Source organism: Anabrus simplex, chromosome 1, assembly GCF_040414725.1.
Source record: "Anabrus simplex isolate iqAnaSimp1 chromosome 1, ASM4041472v1, whole genome shotgun sequence".
NCBI lineage: Eukaryota > Metazoa > Arthropoda > Insecta > Orthoptera > Tettigoniidae > Anabrus > Anabrus simplex.
Window position 1 is genome coordinate 8,035,514 of NC_090265.1, and position 12,172 is coordinate 8,047,685.

Sequence of the window (12,172 nt, forward strand, 5' to 3'; positions counted from 1 at the left end):
CCCAAGAAAGAGCTCGAAATTAATTCAACATTTTCTTCGTTAAATCTATACAAATGTTTATATGCACGTTCATCACTACTCCGTCTGGGATTATACAGTTTCCTGCGTCGGATATTCACAATTTGTGCCATTAAATCAACCAGAAGGTAACACTAAGTCGTCACAGAAAAAACTTCAAGCTAACTGAGACTGGCTTGGTAAATCTTAAGCAAATGGTTGCATAGTACTAGCACATGCTAGGTTTTATTCATGTAGAATTCAGCATTTGCTGGAAAATTAAGCAAATGCTTGCTAGCAAGCAAATACCAGTAAGTAAAGCAATTGCTAGATTATTTTATTCATACATATTCCAGCATATGCTTACAAAGGAGGTAGCAAAAGCATTTGCTAGACTTTATGCATACGTCCCATTATTTGATTGGATTAAGCTGGAATACATTGAGTGGAGTACTGTGAGGTCAGCTGCAGGATGGAAGGATGGCTCTACAAATCTGTGGTGAGACCTGGGATGGTTTATGGCGCAGGAACTTCGCCGACCACCTTCCATTCACTCAGTCTCAACTGTACCTGATCCTCAGTTTCTCTCCTGATCATAACATCATCAGCGAAAGCCATTGCATTTAGTTCACCAGAGGTTTCCTTGATGTTTTTTATTATGTTATCCATGGTGGTGATAAACCATGATGGGAATAAAATACTGCCTTGATGGGTTCCACTTTTGGTCTGGAACCAGGACACGGTACTAATACTATATAACTATGAGAAGATAGACACCAAATCAATACCCACCACAATAGTGCAGGTCCATATGCCTACTAGTTCTGCAGATGATGAAGAAATCGAAAGAGTATATTGTACTAGAAACTGTTCCAGCACTGTACAATGTTTTATAATTGCCGGAATATATGGAAAAGGGACGGCGATAACATATGTTCGCATGCCCGACATCTTGTGCGAGCGCAATACGAAGTTCCTCGTGGCGAGCTGGACACGTCACGAGCAAAGAACCTGCGGGTGACGTCACTGCCACATGTTGCACGCCTATCTCTCGAATGTACTGGAAATAAAATGTCCAACTTTGTAGCCGAATAAGTTACGGAAATGAGACATACATCATCGTGTAGCTTATGTTCTGAATGTAAACATATGCTAATTTCAATAAAATCCATCACGGCATTCAAGAGATATAAGCGAGAAAGGAAGCACACTTCCCCCAGTGACGTGGCAAGCAACCTTGGGTCATACGGAGTATAAGCAGCAGACCAGACCGTAGCAAACCAGTGCGCATTCTTCACAGCTGGCTCGCATGTCCTGCTGCACGCGACGAGTCGAACTCAGTATTCATACTGCCGGACATCGTAATACTTAGATAATTTCGACGGCAAGTTGACACTTAGTTTCTGTGAATGCCAGTGAGTAACTTATAAACTGTTGGACTTGCAATTCGTCAGACATTCAAACTTAGGAAATTAACGTGTGTATAACATCAAAGTCATAAGACTTATAATATTTCACCAATATTTGAACTTGACAAATATCTTAATTTTCGTGTGAATAACCATAACAAACTTGACGTTAGCATGGCTACTTTTCATTGTAATGATCTTGGACTGTTTCAACTTTTAATATCATGAGTGTAGGTTGCAACACACTGACTATTTTGAATATTATTAAAGTCTAGAATACTTTAATTTGTGCTTAAAGACTGTTCGCGTATCGTCATAACAGACTTTACCATTTGAAACAACCCGTGTGGATAGACTATAATGAACTTCGTAATTCAGTAATATTGTGAAGTATAGGACTCATACATGAATACTTGTAGAAATGTGATAGTGAGAAGGAACATTACGAGATATTACGAGAGAGAGGTATTTATTTATTTCTTTGCTGTGAAAGTGAGCCATGATAAACTGTGCTTCGAAAGAAAGTTATTTTTGACAATACGAACAGTGTGCAGTAAGTGCCAAAATGAACTGTGCAGGGAAGTGTATTTTCTCATTATCGTAATTTACGATAATAGACAGTGCTCCGACGTATTTCTCATCCAGTGAATGGTGATTATGTATGAAACAGTGATAATTAGTTCTAACAGTGCAAAATCGAATGGTGCACATTTTCAACGTAGTCAGTTGGACTTTCTCGTGGTAAAGCCACTCTTTTAGTAACATGAGAAATCCTGACTCGAGACGACGGAGAACGACGTAGATCGACGGAGAACGACGGAGAACGACGTAGATCGACGGAGATTTGATGCAGATCAACGTGGAATTGGTACTACGAGGGACAGTTCCAGGGCGTAGTACTATGGAACATCGTGGCGTTTGCTATTAGCTGAGTTCCAGATTGCTGCTGGCGGAGCACTATTCAACTGTTCGAGCTCAACTAGAAGGCGTATGTCAGGTGATGTCAGTGCTTTTTCCATTCAAAAATATAATTCTGACTTTGAACAGAAATTCTATAAACAGTGTCATTACTGACAAAGAACATCAAAAGCTCACTTCCTTAATATTTCATGAACTTGGAAAATAAACGTTTTACGACACTCAAAGTAAAGACAGGCTGTCAAATAACAGTGTGCTCTCGTAATGTCATATTTTCTCACTAATTGGAACTTTAGGAGTTCAACTGTGTGCTTCATTCATAGTGAAAGTGTATCATAAACTCTTAATTTACGATATTTACGTCAAAAGCATAACAAATTAAAAAAAATAGGACAATACTCAGAACTTTATACCAGAAGATCAGATTTAATTTCAAGTGTTTCATATTTGAGTTGTATGTGTTTACAAGAAATAATTACAGATTTTACTTTATTTAATTTACGTAGAAAGCGTAAACTGAAATCGCAAGTGCCAATAGAAAAGACTTTAGGATTTCTTATTTACTTACAACATGCTTTATTATTAATTTATGCCATGAAGGTTACGATGGACATGACTGATTGAGGAAGACATTATTCAGTTGAATTGTAGTTGATCAACTTGATTTTCTTTGATATTCTGTTGTTGAAATTGGGATTTATTTTCTAGTAAATATCTATGATTTGGCGATATAATAGGGTGACCTTCCAGAGATTGAATAAAGGAAAGAAGGATATAATATCTTTTACTTCGCCTTGCGATCCTCCCTCTCTGTACTATCTTCTAAAGACTAGTCACCGCTCAGAAAGACCTCATGCTATTTGAAATGAACTTCTTCTGGTACAATATGTAGAGATAGAAGATGAATATAATTGTGATGGGAGACGTGAATAAAGAAGTAGGCCAAAGAAGAGAAGGTAACGCACACTGCGAAACACCGCCCTCTACTTCATTTACACATACAAGACAAATTCTGCCCACACTCTACAGTCTGCCTTACAATTGCTGCAGCAGTTTTGCAACTATTATTATTATTATTATTATTATGATTATTATTATTTCTCCGATTTTGGCCTACTTTGGACCACGGTAAACAACTGACTTTCTGGTTAGTCCTTTCTTTCTTCTCCAGAAATTCATCATCATTTCTACGTGGTTCTTCTTTCTCTCCTCTGTCCGCATGTTCTTGGACTTTTCATTTTGCTTTTCCTGAAACCTCTTGAATTCATCATTTTAGCTCCAACCATATCTCTATTAAAGATTAGTTTTGGATTGATGCCAACTTCCTGCATGTCCTTTCTTGTTTCTTCTACCCATTTACTAGTTGCTTTTAATTTGATGATGTAGTTAAAGATTTTCTTTGTTAGGCGACTCTCGTTCATTCCTGTGAGCTGCCCATTAAACTTCATTCACCTCATACGTGTGGTGTCCGTGAGCTTCTCTGTCTGTCTGTATAGCTCTACATTTCTCCTTCTCGAACTTTCCCAAGATTTTCCTTTTTTTCTCCTCTAGCTCATCCATTTCCCCTATCTTATTCACTATCAGCCATTCTGAACTGGAAAGTCCCTCGGGCTGAACCTTGCTCTGTAAGATATCGTTCATCTCTCGTATCTATTATTTACTAATCTATAGGATAACTCCATCTCTCTGGCCCTTCCCTTGTTTGCTTTATTCGTTAAGCCTATTCATCTGGATCCATTCACCAAGCTATCTAAATTTTTCTGACCTCTTGACTTTCCCCTACATTTTTTCCAGATGCTTTTCTTTATTATGTTTGTATTCTATGTACTCTGTCTTTTCATATGGAGCCTGAGTCCTACTTTCTCTGCGATTTCATGTAATTTTTCAAGCATTACATGGCCTTCTTCAGTATCTGCGGCTATCAATGCCTTGTCATCAGCGAATGCAAGCAATCCACCTTCAAGTTCTGCTTCTTTGCACCTAAATCGGTTCCTTCTATCCCTTTTATTATTATTATTATTATTATTATTATTATCATAATCATCATCATCATCATCATCATCATCATCATCATCATCATTATTATTATTATTATTATACGTGGTGGCGCAAAAATCATTGCACACTCATTTAAACAAAATATTGAATTTATGTTTCATTACAAATAAAAACAGTGTTTACAATTACATTTTATATTCAAACTGTTTTCCGGCTGCATGAATACACCCAGCTCAGTTGCTAATCGTATCGCTGATGTTCGCGGACTTTGGGTCACAGCTAAACATACGCGCAATTCATTTTCCTCACTTGTGGCTGTTCTTGGGCGGCCAGATCTTGGTGCATCAATAACAGGTCCATGCTCTCAAAATCTATTCTGTATGTCGTACACTGTTTGTCTAGACGGTGGTTTCGATCTAAAGAGTTGTCCCCATTCATTAACAACTGCAGTAGAACCACTTTTATAAAATGTTTTTAACGCGAAATTCCTTTCTTCTTTCTTTAACATCGTGACAATTCGGAAAACTACAGCTATAATCACGTCTCACTTTCAACAATGCACTAGTCTGATTATCGTATTTCTTTTGTTTACCATAGCATTGTATGCCAACTTGACAAAGCGTAATTATCGCCATTTGGTAATAACAACGTAACGGGTTAAAACTTCCTACTCTACTACGTCTTGCTGTTACTATTGTTTCCTTTTAACGAACTGTCCAGTGACTCACGCGCCACGCAGTATTCTACTTCGTTTTGGCCGGCTGTTTGTTAGAGGAGTAGTTATTTCATTTTGGTGCTGGTAGAGTAGAGCATGTATTTCATTGATTTATTGATTTATTGGTTCATTCATTTATTAATTCATTGATGGGGTATACGAGTTAATCAAGATCTTCGAAGATGGATCACTGGTATACAGGAGGCCGTAATAATAATAATAATAATAATAATAATAATAATAATAATAATAATAATAACAATAATAATAATAATGAGAGGTCTTATTAAAAATCAAGATGATAATAATGAAAATTCATTATCCGACCTAAAAGTAATGATCCAACCAAAGTATTGATAGAAACTGAGATATCTAGAATATAAATCTGACCTTAAATGGATCTTATTTGTTTATCAGCTACTGTGCATTTACTCGAGATAGTGTATTTGAAAGTAATAGTCATGGAAATAAAAATACCGGACGAGTTGGCCGTGCGCGTAGAGGCGCGTGGCTGTGAGCTTGCATCCGGGAGCTAGTAGGTTCGAATCCCACTATCGGCAGCCCTGAAAATGGTTTTCCGTGGTTTCCCATTTTCACACCAGGCAAATGCTGGAGGTGTACCTTAATTAAGGCCACGGCCGCTTCCTTCCAACTCCTAGGCCTTTCCTATCCCATCGTCGCCATAAGACCTATCTGTGTCGGTGCGACGTAAAGCCCCTAGCAAAAAAAAAAAATGGAAATAAAAATACTGTTTAGGACGAAGTATAATAACGTTGGTAAGTTTGTGTGAGTCATAGTTAACGGCGTAGTGCCCGCTAAGGTACACGTTAGTCTTGATGATATTCGTCATTATGGATATATCCATAGTTTATATCCAGGGATTAATAATCTGAAACTCAACAAAATTTTATATAATACAATGATTTGGAAATTATTCCACCAATTCAAGTAGATGTATTTTTCGAAGCATTCATAATGATATGTGGTGTTGATGATTTTAGTTCATCTGATTGAGGTATTTGTCTTCATATTATACTGTTATTCATTGGTGTGAGTTATGGACGTTATTACTGTAGGGTCTTCAATGAAATCCAAAGGGTCAAGATAATAATAATGATAATAACACCAATAATAATAAGATTTATACAGTGATACAATCTATTATTCATAAATAATATTTATAATTTCGTGTGGCTATTTCTAGCCGAGTGCAGCCCTTGCAAGGCAGCCCCTCAGATGACGGTGGGCGGCATCTGCCATGTGTAGGTAACTGCGTGTTATTGTGGTGGAGGATAGTGTTATGTGTGTTGTTATACTGAGAGTCAACTCAAGACCTTAGCGGTCTCTTTGATGTTAGTCAGAGACTTCTGGTCGGTGAAAAGGCTTCCGCAGCGCCAAATCGTTCCCTAGGTTTGTTACTTGTTCCTGAAGTCAGGAGCTTCCTTCAGTTTGGTTAGATATTCTAGTGAACTGACTTGACGAATTACAATTTTTTGCCCTGTATAAATATGGAAAATATGTCACAGGTTAAATGTTATTCGGGTTCGTTACCAACTCTTATATATCATACGTAGATGGCTATGAATAGTTATTGTTCTCAGTGGTGTATGTAGCAAAATATTAATCATTTAATATGATATTGATATCTTATTGCACTGTGTACTTAGTAAGTTTGTTCGAGTTCATTCCATTGCTGATAAGTTCGCATAATATGTGCGACGTTGAAGATGGATCCAAGATAATTGTTGGCAACACTGGCTGCAACAGCGCGTTCGGTATTCATAATGGCTGCCAGCTGTGAGCAAGACGTGTGTGATGCTGTGACGCTTGAGTCCCCTGTGAAATACATTAAAGCTAACAAAAGTGAAGAAAAATTAAGTAGGAAATCTAAACCAAATTGTTTGAAACGTTTACAGTAGCCTACGAGATGAGAATCTGCTGTGGACTGTGGAAGACGTGGTGAAAAATACCACGCAGCTGACGGCGTTGTGCACAGTGTTTACGCCACTCGCGTGGAATTTAAACTCCACGGAAAATCCAAGTCTCCAGCGAAAGGTCGATATGTCAGCTCAGCACTGGCCGTAAATAAAACAGGAATGGCCGTAACACGGTATGGGAATAGGATCCTTAGCGTATTCGATAATAATAATAATAATAATTTCTACTTTGCTTAATATTCGTAACCGCCCTCTACCTGCAGAAGTGTTGTCATGAGAGGATCATGAGTTCGTTTTTACCTTCCGAATGACGAAACTACAATATTTACAACATTCCTGGAAACATCGTATGTTGCAATCCCACTCACAGGTGTTTTTTTTCAGCTTTTTGAACTGTGAGAAACTGCCACTGACAGTCGTTGCACGACAGCGGAATTGTATACTTATGTTGTAAGTCCCCATATGCCTCACACAAATTGCATTATGAAATAAAAATAAACGTTGCTTCTCTTGCCTCTGTATTCGTCACTGATCTGCAGGTTTTACATGGTCAATAAAGGAATAAATAGGTATGGTAAGTAATCAAAGTACAGCTATGTGAAAGGATGGGATTTCGTTTGATGCTTCACTATTTCAGAATGAAGTACTTGTCAGATAGACGCACGGCGTTAATAATAAGCTGGTTGTGGCGGAGAAGGAGAACGGAGATTGGAAGGGGGAACAGGGGACGTGCTCACGTGCGGAAGGATACTTTTCCTAAGCTCTTGAGTTGAATGTCAGTATAGTTGCAGAGATGTTTGGGACAGCACAAACACCCAGCCCCGAGACATTGGAATTAACCAATGAAGGCTAAAATCCCCGACCCGGCCAGGAATCGAACCCGGGACCCTCTGAACCGAAGGCAGTACGAGTCGGACATATTATTCATAAATGATTGAGGGAATCGTTTAACCATATGATATTTTACACCAGTGTACTCTAGATTTAGGATTTCTTTTGGCGAGTTTTCGCATACTCCTATTGTGATAAGTTTTGATATAGCTGGATTTGGAATCTGTGCCTGTGATTATGCTCTATTTCTCGGTTAATAATTAATTTGGTTAATGAACGATTATTCTTGACTAAATGAAGGAATACAATCAAACGGAATCTGAGAAGGAAGGGAAACAGCCAAAGAAGTTGTGTAAAAATGTATATTTGTAAAAAGAAAAATCGTGTCCAAGAAATTTTGAGTAAACATTTTATTTGTAAAGGACGGTCATATCATAGAATTTGAAATGAATTACTTTGTAAAGGAAAATATTTGAATAGGATTAATGATTAAGTCATGAATGAAATAAGGAAAGCAAGAATATTTCCTAGAGCCAGACTTTAAAGGAATTAAGAGAATAATTCGATAAATTTAAGATAATAAATAAGTAAAATTTTGAAATTAATAAAGTAATTAATGAGCAGCAAGACGATTGAGATATTCTTAGTGAAGTAGTTGCTGAAATTAAGAGTAAAACGCTCTACTAAAGTGATATGTTAAATGCACATGAGTATATTTGGATACTAATATCAATTTGATTTGTTCGATGTTACAGTCACATTAAATCAACATTGAGACCGGGAAAATTATTTGTGGATAAGGAATTCAAGAAATATATTTATTTTTATTTAAAGGGAAAACAAAAGCACGCTGTGCACATAAGATTTATTTGGACTCGTATTTTTTTTTTAAATGTCCGGACTGCTTGCTTTAAGAAATGTTTGTTGTTATTTGGTTATGAATTTATTATGCCATGTGACCTGCACAATCATCTTAAGCTCTGTAAACAACAAATTTTAAAAGGTCTGTCCCGATGTAGTGAAGGCGGCCCTGCGAACGTTCCACACGCTCCACCGACTGAGCTACCCCGGAAAAGAGAACAGTATGAATGTCAAAATTTGTCACACACAAAATATTAGAGTGAACCAAATTATTTTTCATTTTATAGACAATCACAGCTGAAGATCTTCGACGTAATTCTCATGTGGAAGAATATTACAATGTTTGTATGCATAATCTGTTGGTGTCAATGTAAGGACGTTAAAAATAATTTTATGCTTTCTTGTGAACAAATTTCAACAGTCGGAAATGGCTCTTTACTGCAACATGGCCCAATATATACCATATAAAATACATTATTTTTATAAGATAGTGTTATATATGCTTTAGTAGAGTATTAGCGAGTTTGTATTCAAGTCTATTGAGAACGACTATGCCGGTGTAATTTCTTTTTTTTTTTTTTTTTTACATACGTATCGCCTGAACCTAATTTCTTCAAGAAAGAAATTCGTCAAGAATTAATCCCAAAATCTTTGTAGCCCTAGATGTACGTATTTTTTAGCCGAAAATTTTGAGAGTAATTTCAAGAGACTACCTTTATGCTGGTTTTATTTTAGTCAGATTAATAGTTAGACGATTTACAAGAAGCTAATACTGAAGTAAAGTAATATCAGCCTTCATCATGACCTCAAGGTTATCCGTGCAAGTGTCTGTGTAAAAGACGACAGTGTCGTCAGCAAATACAGAAAATCGTCCGTTCAATTACAGTGATCCTACATCATTTATGCATGTTGAAAAAATAGGACCTACTACTGAACCTTGAGGTACAACTATGTTTATAGGCAGTTGGGTAATGTTCACATTTGTTAGAGTTTTAATCCGTCACAAGTTTTCACGACACACTGTCGTATACGAATTAAGGAATCTGATAACGTTCCTATACAACGAAACATGTCACTCCGTTCCTCTTACTCAGATGTGTGTTTTTTATATTGGACGAGATTATTTTGCTCTAAAGCATTATATTACTCTCAAACGACGTCAATCCTTGGACCATAAAATTGTTTCCCTCGTACAAAACCTCATTCAGTCTGAGGTATAATAGTGTATGATGTATGTACCGGGGTGTATGTGTTACAGGATGTGGGCGGGAGGGGGCGGTGCCCAGTAGAAGGGACCGGTAATTGATTGCTGATGTGAATCATGACGAGCTAAGCGCTTGTCAACCCAGGGATCTAGGAATGCCGCCGTTATTACAAAGTTTTGGCCCGTCCACAGAATTAGACCAATGATCTAACCAGTGCAGAGTCATGTTGAAGTAAGCGATACAAGATTATTTTTGAGACAAATGTTGAAATTTAGCCTTCGTTATTCTGAAAATGTGTATGTAAATTTTTCAAAATAGTACGTTTACCAGAGAGAGTGAGAGAAATATATATTAAGAACATAATAAATTGTCCGTCCTCCAATGAAGGTAACCATTCGGACCCGGAATAAAGTCGAGTTACAATTTCAATAGAATTTAAATACATCAAAAAGTGGAAATTTGTAATTGTTAATTCTGTCATTGTCTTCTTTTCTAATTTCTAACTTAAATCACATTCCCATGTACACACAGTAGCGACGATCAGGAGGGGAAATGTTCAGACAGCAACAATCACCTGGGTTACAGCGGCCGCTACAGAGTGGTCAGTGTTTTATGCTCTCCCAGCGAATTTCGACACAGCTAAAGTTTGATACTTTACCAACTAAGATCTATAATACTAGTTTTTTGAGAGTTTTATTCAATACCACGCAATAAAACTTTCACAAACGGAACAATATCACACATGTATTACAATTAAATGGAATTATGGCGTTATTATACAATCAAACATCATATCGTATTTGACTACAGACTAAGAAACTAACAGACAATAAAGAGACTGCCAGAATGAAGAATGCGTGCGACAAGCGGGTGAATCATCCCTCAGTGTCCATGAATTTGACTAAAATATACCCCTGCTACCCTTCCTCACAGCACATTCAAACCCACTCTCTACAGATGGAAATCTCTCCGGAACTTGCTGAGGTGTTATACAAATCGGTTAGCCGCGACGAACGACATTTTGTGCGTATTTCCGCTATTAATTGTGTCAATAATAATTAAAGAAAATAAAGGGAATAATTAACAGTACATTACGGATTGTTTTTTCTTAAATAATCCCTATAATTTATAGTTCAAGCCGGATAAAATAGAATAGAAATCTAATGTTTTCTCCACCAAGAGTGGGGGGAGGGGGAGGGTGGACCGACCGGCCTCCTCAACCCACCTAATCGCCGTTACTGTATATACACCTACATGGAAATGTATGATTTGTAGAGAGTCCCTAATAATCTGTATGACTACGTTTCTTCCATTTCGTAGAATGGAGCCTTCAGTTTTTTAGTGGGATCGATGTCTGACTAGGCAGGGCGCCTCTTGCTCCGAATAGCAGGTCTCAGAGAATCCACCGATCGATTGGTATTTTGTACTTTGCTGGCAGGTAAGGCAAGCACGGTACATAAACAGCTTGTTTTCTCTAGGTCCACATCCCGAGCCTGATTGGAGCTTTCACAATGTGACTGGTGGGATCAAAAGCCATTTCTCTTTTCTCCATTTTGCTGACGGCTATGAGGTGAATCCTCCGGTTACAGTCAGGTGTAGTGAGCCTCCCCCTGCACGCTGGCCCTATGTTCTTACCCGGTGGTACTTAGGTATGATCGAAAATAACGTCGAAAGGTGATGAAGAATAACGTCATTTTTAAGAAAACGTTGCATTCCCTCGGTTCATTATGGCTGGCCGAGATCTCAGGGACTTGGATGCTCACTTCATTACGTCTGACTCTTTTTTTGGATAAAAGGATAAGCATTTTGTAGGATATTATCAAACTTTGTTATGGGTATCTTAATTCCGTGTTTTATAAAATTGAATTCAGGATATCAGTGCGTATTTACTGTATATCTCTAAACAATAAGGAGAGACAGTTTCAGAATTACAACATTCTAATACTTTCTTAAAGCAATACACTGTTAATTATGTCTGAGTTACAAAATGGTCTTGTTAAAAAATTACATGTCATATTAGTTTGTCATTTTACTGTCCAGGTTCGATTTCTGAGCGGAACTCGGCGTGCAATTCCAACTCCACCAGCTCAAGGGCAGTGCAGTGGAGAGTGAGACATGTGGTCTTGGTGAAACAACTGGGGAATAGGACCAATACCTAGCCCAGGTAGCCTCATCTACTAAGCTGAACCGGGGCCTTGAGGGGGATGGGAAGTTTTGAAGGGATAGGCAACGAAGTGGGCATGGCCTGAAATTAGGTACCACATCACTACTGATCTGCATTTGGTGCCAGATTCCCTATCT

The 12,172-nt window shown here is 37.8% G+C and overlaps 1 protein-coding gene across 1 annotated transcript in view; it reads right to left on the reverse strand.

Moving 5' to 3' along the window:
* Positions 1-12,172, reverse strand: part of LOC136856710 (limbic system-associated membrane protein) — a 1,090,706-nt gene that overhangs the window by 623,308 nt on the left and 455,226 nt on the right. The window lies entirely within an intron of this gene.